General features: G+C 45.2%; 1 long non-coding RNA gene across 2 annotated transcripts in view; it reads right to left on the reverse strand.

The window, feature by feature from the left end:
• The window catches only part of LOC143435853 (uncharacterized), an 87,825-nt gene that overhangs the window by 61,565 nt on the left and 14,176 nt on the right, over window positions 1–12,084 (reverse strand). For both annotated transcript variants that reach the window (XR_013106216.1, XR_013106219.1), the window contains exon 4: window positions 11,353–11,491. This is a non-coding gene — a long non-coding RNA (uncharacterized LOC143435853). The remainder of the gene's footprint in view (window positions 1–11,352; window positions 11,492–12,084) is intronic.

The raw sequence follows: 12,084 nt of genomic DNA on the forward strand, positions 1-12,084 counted from the left end.
GTGCAGCTCAAGCAGAAATCAAAATGATCTAACCCAGGAAAACCACAAAAAGCCATAGAAACAAAAAGCCAGCTATAGAGAGAATCTCTTGTGCACTGAATGGAAGCATCACCTGCCAATAAAAGTTGATGACCTATAAGCTGAGGCAGGAAATGAGAGGTGGAAGTTCCCAGACAGGAGAGAAGAACTCTGGGATAGAGTCAGTCATGGGAAGATATTTGCCTTGAACTCTGAGACCCAGATGCATGAAACTGAGGAGAGGTAACCAGCCATGTGGCACTCATAGAACAGTTTGAATGGGATAATTGAGTTCTGAGCTAGTGAGAATAAGCCCAGGCTTATGGCCTAGGCACTTATTCAAAAATAATAAGTCTCAGAACTGTTCTTTCAGAAACTGGGGTGCCAATGGAAAAGCCTGCCAATAGAGCCAGGTTTTTTGTTGTTACTCTTTCCATGTTAGGGGTGTACCCAGGACCTCATACTTCTCAGACAAATGCTGTACCATTGAATTACTCCACAGCAAAAAGCTAACTCCTGAGAAAAGAAGAAGAAGGAGAAAGAGGAGAAGGAGGGGGAGGGGGGAGGGGGAGGGGGAGGGGAAGGGGAAGAGGAGGGGGGGGGGGGGAAGGGGAGGAGGAAAGAAGCATTAAAATATACATCAAAATGGAGCCAAAAGATAACATGGAGGAGCTATTATGAAGAAAATATGGAAAACAATAGCTTTATAACCGTGATGATGTCAACTTAAAAAAATGGAACCATGCCCTGAAAATTACAAGCTTCACCCCTTGGGAAACAATATGAAACACAGTATGTCTACGGCAAACCAAACTTCTATACATTACTATGTGTTTATCAGAATGGCTGAGATTTATAAACAATGATGACAGCAACATATGCAAGCAAGAATACGAGAAACCAGATCAGTCACACATTCACAACAAATATACAAAATGGCAGAGTCACTCTGAAAAACAGTTTCTAGTTTATAAAATGAAATATGTACCTAGCATTTTGCTGCCTCAGGCATTTATCCCAGAAAAGAAAAAAACATATACCGACATTAAAATGTACACACAATCCAGTATGTGAATTGATAAACAAACCATGACATATCCATTCCATGGAATATTATCTAGCAATAAAAAGATACAGCCCATTAATGCACATAATGACTTAGATAAAATTCAGGAAATTGTGCTTAAATAATTTTTTAAAAGCTGGCATTTGAAGGCTGTGTGTGCGCGCACGTGCGTGTGTGCTCATTTCTAGGACATTCCTGAGGTGACAAAATTGTAGAGACGGAGAACAAATTAGTGAGCAAGGTAGCATATGAGCAACAGAAGTTTTATGTCTCTCTCCTCTGGAGGCTAGCAAATCCAAGATCAGACACTAGCAGATTCCATGTCTGATGAAGGCTGTCTCCCCAGACAGAGCAGGAAGGGGCAGAACAGACCTCTATGGCAGTGGTTTCTCAGCCTGTGGGCCTTGACCCTCACAGGAGTCACATATCAGATATTCCATATAACAGATATTTACATTAATATTCATAATATAGCAAAATTACAATTATGAAGGAGCAACGAAAATAATTTTATGGTTGGAGATCACCACAACATGAGGAACTATTTTAAAGGTCACAGCTTTAGGAAGGCTGAGAACCACTGAGCTAGAGTCTCTTGTGTAGGGCATGAATCCCATCCATGAAGTCTCTCCCCCATGACTTAACAACTTCCCCAAGTGCCAATAGCCTGAGGGCAGAATTTTAATACCCGAACTTAGAGGGAGCCCTGCTGTACCTTAAGTTAGGCAAGCAAACAAGTTGCCTACTAGGTTTTGAGTGTTGTTGTTGTTGTTGTTGTTGTTGTTTTGTTGTTGAGTCATAAACTTGCTGGTTATCAGTTACCTTGAACTCCTATGCCTGCTGCCTCTACCTCCCTACCAATGAGCTTACACTGAATACCATTATGTCTGACTAGGCAAATGTTTCTAACCCTAGAGAGCAAAAGACACAAGCCATGAAGAAAAAGCCCATAAATTCGACTTCACCAGAAATTAAACTTGTAATCTTTATAGGATGAAAGGCAAGGTATGCCCTCAGAAAGAACTTCTCCCAGACTTCAGTCTATGGATCCCACTGGGCCCCATAAGTCAGCTCCCCATAACTGCTGCAGACAAAGCAATACCTTGGAGCACCTAGACTGTACCGCCTACACACTATTGTCTACATGCTCAGCCTTCAGGACTGAAGACTAGGTCACATATCCCACTCCTGGGGGCTATGTTGAGAAGTGTCTGCACTGAGCCTGGGATCCATGGCTAACCTCACATAGCTATCTTTTGGGAAAGGGATGAGTTTGTCTTTATGAAAACTCACTGTAACTGTAACCAAATTGATGATTCAAGAAAGAAAACCAAAAGCAAGCTGAGGTATGAAGATGGGTCCAGTCCATCTGCCTCTGGGGAGTCCATTTCCCACTTCATTCTGAAGCCAGCAGCAACAGGGGTCCCAGTTTCAGCACACGCACCTTGGCTCAGTGGATAAATAAAAATGCTGATGTCCTGTGTTTCAGAGGAAGGCAGGGATGAGGGAAGAGGACAAGCAGAGCCAAACAATACCTGAAGACAAGATAACGGCAGATGGGGACAAACTTGGCTTCAGAACTGTGGCCCCCAAACAGTGGTCTTGTCAGGAAGCAGTGGCAACATTCCCTAGAGACTCAATGGAGACATCAGCCCTCACTCAATCTTGAAGGGTAGCCCCCCTATCCCACCCCCGTGCCTCATCAGCCTTCCTGTTACTGTAGGGACATGAGAAAAGACCTTAGCCTTGAGTGTATATTGGACTCATGTGGGACACTTTCAAAGCCAAGGCCAAGATTGGGGTCTACTTCCCAGTGATCTTGGTCTTAGGGATTGATTGGTTCCATCTAGGGTCAATCCCGGGTACTAATGTTCCACCCCAGAGGCATATAAAGATCACTGCCTGATGTTTGCTCATGGATTCAGTCTCTCCAAGGGGACTTGAACATCCCTACTTCCAACAGGTGTCCTCTGCCCAGATGACTCCAATGTACCTGTCCACTTTAAGAACATTCCCTTAGGAATTTGTTTTCTGGTTAAGTCTTCTCAGCATTGTGTAACAGGATCAACCTTCTAACCCTCGACCTTATATAATTTCATATATGATGGTATATAATGTTCTATCAGACATTCAACAAACAGCATCTCACGTGCCTACTCCCCTCCATGTGCTCATCTAAACGATAAGAAAAAGTAAAGCAAGGGGACTCTGTGCCCTGGCCACATGTGATCATGACCGTGTGAGGACAGGTACAATAAAGTAAGAACGGGCATGTACAGGGAAGAAATAGAAGAGTTACTTTTTAAGTGCATTTCAGATAATAAAAGGTGAGTCAGTCAAGAATCTCTTTGGAAATACCCAGGACGGTCTGCTCACAGAACAATAAACATGCTTTCCTTCCCACGCTAACCCTGGCCCACTTATTCTACGGAGGTTAAGCAAACAATTTGTTTTGCCTTTTGAAAAAAAAAGGGGGGGTGTAGGCATCCATCACCAGGGGAGAAAAATTAAACAGCATCAAGCCAGCTGAGATGCTTCCAAGAGAGATAAAGGCCAGAAAGAGAGTAAACTGGGATGGAGAGGAGGCCGAGGAGACCCATTAACCCATGCACACACTGTGCACCCTGCCAGCTGCAGTGACTGGGGCCAGAAGGGTGAGGCCTGCAGGCCGCTGCCAGGGCCAGGGCTGAGCTGAGTGCTAAGTCAACAGCTCTGACACATTGTTCTGGACAGAGCCTTGGGCTCTCTCACCAGCCTGAGAAATAGACAGATTGTAATTACTTCCTCACATGGTACTCTCCTCCTTTAGAGAAGGGCTCCCAAGGAGCTGAGGTGACTGTCACCTAGCCCCTGGCTCCTGGCATCTGGCCATAGACCACCTGTCTGGCATGAACCACCCGGCAAATGACTCTACAAGACATGTTCTGTAGCCTTACATAAATGGCCTATTCTTTGGAGGGGATGGCAAATGTTACGGAAGATCCCAGCTAATTTCCCATGCACCTGGACAGCAAAGGGGATTAGGGACCTTCATTATCTGAAGGTTCAGTGCACACATTCTGAGCTGCACAGTGGAGTGAATGTTGGGTCCCTTCACCCCGATAATGTTGAGGTGGACCTAGAATAGGACCTCGTGAGGAAATAGGGTCCTTGGGTTCAATTACTGAAGTAGAGGTGGAGATGAGAGCACCTTAAGATAGACTGGACCCTAGATCCAAAGAGATAGAAAAGGACACAGAGATGGCAGCCACAAGAGACAGATGGGGGGATATTGATACATCCCAAAGGGCCCAGCTCTCAAAAGCTGGAAGAGATAGGGGTGCTTCCCTTTAGCCTTTAGAGGAACCAATGGCTTGATTTCAGATTTCTGAGTTCCTGGAACTATTTGACAATATACTGCTGATGTGTGAGACCAAAACAAGTCAGTCAGCAGCAGCTTGCTTTGAGGGGGGGAGGGTGTGGACAGAAAGGCAGATGCTAGGGGCACTGGAGTTTAATCTTCACAACTGCCTTGGTGGAAAATGGCAGTGCACATGACTAGTAAAGATGGCCACAGGCACTGGGAGTTGCTCAGAGCACCACGGCACTCACATCGATGCTTCCGAAGGGAGAGATGGGCACTAGGACGGGCTCAGAGCGCCACTCAGGCTGACTCTTCCCAAGGAAGGGATGTGACACACAGGGAGTGCAGACAGACTGCCGAGAGAGCATACCATACAAGGTTGGAGCCCTATAGATACCACCTGGGTTTACAGCCTTTACCACTGAAGACCAGGCAGCCCCATCCAGCTCCCGGAAACAATGCTGCTGCTCCTCATCTCAGCCGAACTCCTGTTTGTGAGGAACACATCACCTTTTCAACTACAAAGACCTAGAGAGGCAGGATGCAAAATCAAAGGAGCACATGAAAGAGGAGCCTGTGTGCTAGACACAATGTGCGAGTTCTACTTAGAGAGAGACAGAATAGTCACCTTTCTCTACAGTCACATCCACGATTCTGTTTTAAGATGACAGGAAAACAATATTTGTATCTGACACTGGCATGTTAAAAATTTCAAGAAAGCAAAAACATAAGGGAGACAAACACACACGCACACATGCACACACATATATACACAAGTACATACACACACATACACAGTTATACACACAAACACACATACACAAATATACATACACAGGTACACACAGTCACACATTCACATTACTTATATACTTACATAGATATACACACATACACTTATACACAGGCATACACACAGTCTCACACATACACAGGTACACATACACTCATATACACATACATATCTACATATACAGGTATATACACACATATACAGGCACACATACACAGCTACATACATACACACACATACATGCATGCACACACACCTTCCTTCTTGCTCTTACCCACACTTTCTCTGAATGGTGTCTAAAACAGTTAAACACTAGAAGCACAGCCTTCCATATTTAGAACCCCCTTTTCTGCTAGTCAACAGAAAGTGCTGAAACCTGGAAAAGAAACCCTTCTTCACCCCAATATACTCTTTAAAGATTTTAAAGCTCCAAAAATAGAATGGGTTTAAAAATTAAAAACAAAATAATCCCAGTTGTCAAAGAATATGCTTCCTTACCTCCCAGTGCATGGGCAAGGCTGGAGAGTCTCCTGCTAAGCAAGCAGCAGTAACTGACTCCCTAGAATGGCCAGCCACAGGTTCAAGACAGAGTTTCTCTGTGTAGCTTTGGCTGTCTCAGAACTCACTTGGTAACCCAGGCTGGCCTCCAGCTCATAGAGACCCGCTGCCTCTGCCTCCTGAGTGCTGGGATTCACAAAGGACTTTTGAAATGCATGATAAATTGCAAGTCTGCATGTTTTACACACCCCCCCTCCCCCACCCTCACTGTACATCAACTCCACCTCTTCCATGAAGCCTTTCCTCAGGATGGAGGACAGGTGGAGTAAGTAGGCCTTAGGAACAGAAGAATCTGGAAGAATCAGCAAATGGCCAGATTTAGCAAGTGGGAACACAAGGTATCTACTTAACTTGAACTCCATAGTGAATACTTTATGAATATAAATAAATTTCAAATGATTCTTGAAACATTTGTACTGGAAAAAAAAAGTCATTTCTTATTTGTCTGAAATTCAAATTTAACAGCTTTTGTTTGTTATTTTTAAGTCAGGGATACACAAAGCCCAAGCTGGTCTCAAATTCAAATACAACTGAGGGTAACTTTGAACTTTAGATCTGCCTTCCAAATACTGCAGTTATAGACAGGCACCACATACTCAGTTTATGGGATGTTGGGCATCAAACCTGAGGCTTTTTGTGACTGAGCGCTGAGACACAATCGTGTGTCTGTACTTTTATTTACTAAATTTGCAAGCCTCCTTGTGAGAGCTACAACTGGATTTGCAAGGCAATCCAGCTAGGAACTACACAGATGGGCATGGGTTAGCAACTCTGGGAGTCAGCCCCATTGCTACACAGTGTACATAGCTCTCCACCAGTTGACAGGGTGACAGTCACTGAAACAAGGCCATTAGGGTCCTCATAGCCAGCTTCTCCTGCAGCATTTATTATGTTCCTCTAGTGATAGCAGGATAGTGACAAAGCCCAACAGGTACCGTTTTCTTCCTAACCTTAGGTTTGTGTTCATATGCTCATGGTTGCCTAAATACTTTGCCTAAGCATTTGTGAACGTGTGTGCTCATGGCGATGGATGCACACACACTCGTGCTTATGCATACTTACTTATACATGCACATCTGTTCTACATACAAGTATGTATTATACATACATACTTACGTCATTCTCACATGCACTAACATGTCTCTCTGTTTCATCCTTTACTAGAAGAGCATATTAATCCTTTGAGAACTGTCTTGGGCACCCATTGCTCCAGAAGTTTCCTCCAACACCTCTCTCCCCTTACACAGGAAGGTTTGAGATGGACACCCTGTCACTCTGTGACTACCCCCCGTTCTGTGCTTACATGCTTTTCCTCAGAACACTGTCTTTCTCACTAGTCCTTCTTATCTCTTTTCCACCACAATATCTGGTATACAGTGACATCACAAACATCACATTAGAGTTCACTTTGCTTCTTCAAACTTAGGAGATGAGACCTCCATGTTTACCCATGTTTGCCCAGGGTTACCCAGAGTCTCTGTTGTTGTAGACAGGTGCTCCTCTAGCAGGTGCTGTTCCCAAAGCCTCCTCCCTCCCAGTGTGACTCCCCCCTCCCAGTGTGACTCCTCCCTTCCTTCACCTAGACCTTGCAATTCAATGTAGTTCCCCTCTTGCCCCAACTGATTCAAAAGTTCTCAAGAATTTTAAAAATCAAACCAAGAGAGGGCCGGGGTTTGTCAGGGGTGGAGCCACAGGTCTGTGAAGCCACCATTACCCCACTCCTTCTGTCCTGTTGGGTTTTGCCCAATGAGCTGTGTGACTGTCATCTATCAACAGCTACGCCTTGGGTTTCCTGCCTCCACACCAGTGGTTTGAGTCACTAAGAAAGCTCTAGGCCAGCTTGTTCCAGTGTACTGTAGGTCATTCTCAGAGCTATCTCTGAAAAGGTCTGCTTGGAATGGGCACTGACCTAGTGCTCAGTGGTCCTCATAAACACAAACACACACATTTGGCCACCAGTTTCAAGTATACAGTCAGGTGTGGATGCAATGGTAAATACTGAGAGGCACACAGCCTGTGCCGGCCAGCTGTTCTCCATCCAAATGACCACAGCTTGGGCCAGAGGTAGGAGATAACTAATGCCAAGAACCTCATCTATGGTGCAAGGAAGGAAAGGAACATGAGAAAACCCCATGATACAAGATCAAGTGTAACACAGAAGACCATGCAGGCTGGGAGTCTGAGGCAACCTTTGCACCCAACCTAAGCCCTGCCCTCATCGTCAGGACCTGAGCCCCAGAGGGAGCCATTCCACACCCACACATCCACAGAGACTGTGTTGAACACAAGGTCAGACACAAAATATACACCGCCACTGATACACCTGCCACAAACTCAGGCCCAGCATATACCGGCTTCTGCATTCCAGGATCTACTCCCCAGAGCTCACCAACAGACACAGGTGACTCTTATCTCTAACCAGTGATTTCTTGCCCCTATCCTGAAAATCAGAATACTGAGATGCTGAAGAACGACACTCTAAACAGGAGTGGGGTTATCCTGGGAAGGCTGCTTGGCATGTGTGCACTGTAAACGTCTCTGTTGTAAAGAACCACAGCAGCCTCCTCTGCCTGTTAGAAAGAGGAAGAGAGCCAGATAGCGACATTCAGTGACCTACCTGTGATGAGCAGACACTCATCCCATTGGATTTATTGTCTCATTAAATATCCCAAACCACAGGTCAGATAAGGAGACATAGGCCCACTGAAGACAAGACCGTGAGCTAGCCAAGGTCACCTAACCAAAGGTGGCACGTCCATTCATGCTCTGTCACCCCATTTTTCTGAAGTCACCTTCACAGAACATCTGGTGTGCCCAGACTTAAAGCTCCAAGTCTCCAAGAGTGGAAGGGCCTGGCCAGCCTCCTCAGAGAAGGGTGAGGTCTCTGTTACTCAGGCTTTGGAAATAGGGCTCAAGATCTTCACTGTCAAACATCAGAGAACTGCAAGACACACGAGGAAGCAGTGGTGGGGGAGGGGTCCCAACCAGGGCTTGCTCCCTGGGCTCAATGGACCCCTACTAACCCTGGCAGAATCACACAAAAAGGGACAGACTCCAGAGTTCAGAGAGTGGAGCATCACAGCCAGCCCCTGTGGTTCAGGGCGGAATGACTGGGAATCATCTCTTCTAACCTGCCATGACACAAGCCAGTGCCCTTATTCTGCTAAAACCATATACTTTTTACAGTCAACATTTTCAAGTGGGACCCAGCAAAAGTTATTGTATGTATTGTGTATTTTAAATTCTTCAGGTGGGTTGAAGAGATGGCTCAGAGGTTAAGAGAACTTACTGCTCTTGCAGAGGATCCAGGTTCAGTTCCCAGCACCCATATTAGACAGCTCACAACTGCCTGTAACTCTAGTTCCAAAAGATCTAGTGTCTCTAGCCTCTGAGGGCACACTTCCCTGGAACAGTCACTTTCTTAGTTTGGATACATTCCACAGCCGAGGATGTAGGACTGTCTCTCCTACAGTTACTCTAACTAAGAAGAGAGAGAGAGAGAGAGAGAGAGACAGAGACAGAGACAGAGACAGAGACAGACAGAGACTCCTTACTGGCCTTCAGGAGGTGACTCAGTGTGTTTTGGAAGACCTCGGGGTTCTGACAATATCTACACTGCACTGTGGGTGGCCCCTAACCTAAGATCTAGAAGCTAACAGCTACCAAAAAAGCAAAACCCTCATTTCTACAACCTCAGGTGCTAAATTCTATAGTGCCTTAGAAGAAAGTGCTGGCTTACCAGCTACTAGTGGGCTACAGCAAAAGGCCTGTTCAGCAAGGCCAGTTCCCACCTCTAGGAAATACTGGGAGGTAACAAATGTGTGTTGTCCTCAGCCTGGAGACAATGTGGCCATAGAAAATTAACACAGAGGCAAAGTTAAGGTTATATGAACTGCTTAGGTAGGACACACTGCCCAGACTCCTGCCTTTGGCCATCTGCACAGCTATGTTGGATGCTGCCAGGTAGCATCCTGAGTTGGGTGTGTACCAGTCAGGGACCAAGCCTTTGCATCAGCCTCCCTCCAGCATGGCAGAAGCTAACACGTGGTATTCTAATATCACCTGGGCATCTGTGAGTAGGCTGCCATGTTTCACAGAAGCTAGGAATCTCAAATAAGCAAGGAGCCGCAGTCCCCAGCACTCACGAGACTTGCTGGGGCTTTGAGGAGCTTACAGTGAAGGCTGCAGGCTCGAAGGTTCTGGCAGCCTGCGGCTTCCTGCTTGGAGCTTGTACCCAGCGTCAGTTCAAAGAGCAGAACAGGGTGATGCTGAGGGACCAAGACTTCATGACATCATTCGAGGCCTGGATCCAGTTATAACTGAAATTTTAATTTCTCACCGTTCACACCACTACCACTTCCTGGGTTTCGTTTTCAATCACTTGCAACCAAACTGCTCCTTATTAAGATAAGAAATCCCTTCAATGCTATAAATGATACTTTGTTGCAGTTATTAACACAGCACTTATTAATGTCCGAGGGATGAATCCAGATATCAAGTCACGGTTTTCCTGTACCTTAGAGTCAACTCTTCTTTGAGAGAATTAGTCACTCTTCCCTTGATTTGTTTTTCACCAATTAATGATTATTTACTTAAGAATACATTGAACCATTAAGTATCAGAATATCTAACTGAAAGTAGGTTAAATCATTAGCCTCCAAATTGAGCTAGAGGTTAGTCATCCAGGTTTGGTTAACTAACTCAACACTTCCGAGTAGCCACCACAGACTGCAGTCCTTCTGCCCGTCTATCAAGCCACCCTCACATTAATGAACCTCCCCTCGTGGTCACAAGAAAACTGCTACAGAGCCAGCTACCGAGTCAGCATGCCAATGTCCCATCCAAGCAGAAAGGAAAGCAGTGTCAGGCAGCGGGGTTTTTCTTCATAGTATGCTCTACCCATTGTCAGAAAGGAAAAGCTAGTCCAAAGGTGTCCCCCATTCCACATTGTCGGCTAGGACTTTGTTATAGGCTCCCTCATAAATCCCCTCCCAGACAGAAAGGGGAGAAGGGTATCTGTAACTGGCTTAGATTGGCTAAAGTTGACATTTTCATTCAGCAGAGTGGTCGTCTGTGGGGAGGTGTCTATCAGAATGGTTCCATTTACCTATCATTTTTTTGGAACCAGGACATAGAAAAAGAAAAAGTACTAGGCAGGTGAAACCCAATTTTACAGAAGTTGCATGTGTAGCCTTCGTCTTTACCCTAAAAGTAAAATCTTGTGAGCCAGAGGGAAAGGCACCTATGAAAACTGTTTCAGATGCCCTGGAGCTAGAAGAGATAAGTCAAAGTCGGAGGGTGGGGCTAGACCTACACATAGCTTTATCTGCCTTTGGCAATGAATTCTAAAAATATAGACCTTTGACAGTATCTATTTTAAGTTGCAAATGCCATGGATAGGATCTCTGCTCTTCTTGACTATATACTAACTTTTTGTGCTGGGGAAGGAATGACAGAGCATTGGATTTAGCAAAGAAGGTCCATTTTGAATCTTAGAGCTCGTATCTCCTGGCTATGTGGCTCTTCTCTGTACACCAATGTTCTCATCCACAACATGAAGACAATGATACTCACCTTGGGGGTTAAAGCAGTCATTACTCTTGCAGAGGACTTGGGGTTTGGTCCCAGTACCCATACAGTGATTCTCAAACATGAAGTTTACAACCATCTGTGACTGCCATTCCAAGAGACTTGATCAAAGCTTTCTTCTGACCTATGTGGGCACCAGACACACACATGATACACAAACAAATGTGTAGGCAAACTACTCATAAAATAAACAAATCTAAAAGCTAACTTGTTAAATAATAATGTTTGCCTTGGACTAGTGAGTTGGATCAGCAGGTAAAGACTTGCTGCCAAGACTGACAGTCTGAATTCAATCCCCCAGAGCCATATGGAAGAAAAAAAAAAGAACCGATTCCTGCAAGTTGTCTTCCTACCACACATGCAGCAAGGCATGTGTAATGCCCAAACACACACACACATACACACACACACACACACACACACACACACACACACACACTCTACCACCACCACCACAAATGCATACAACTAAATAAATGCATAACAACATAAATGTGATGAAAATAGCACAAATGAGACTCAACAGGGGACTACTCTCCTCCCCCATGCTCCCTTCTAGATTATGACAAATGTCACTCTCAGACAGAATTCCACCTCAGCACTGACCACTGACTAGCAAGCTGACAGAAAACCAGTTATGTGACCTCTTCCGCAGAGCTCAGCAATGTTCAGCTGCCCTTCTTGGTTTTTCTACCACACTTGTTGAAACAGTTCCCT

Source organism: Arvicanthis niloticus, chromosome 1 (assembly GCF_011762505.2).
Source record: "Arvicanthis niloticus isolate mArvNil1 chromosome 1, mArvNil1.pat.X, whole genome shotgun sequence".
NCBI classification, from domain to species: Eukaryota; Metazoa; Chordata; class Mammalia; order Rodentia; family Muridae; genus Arvicanthis; species Arvicanthis niloticus.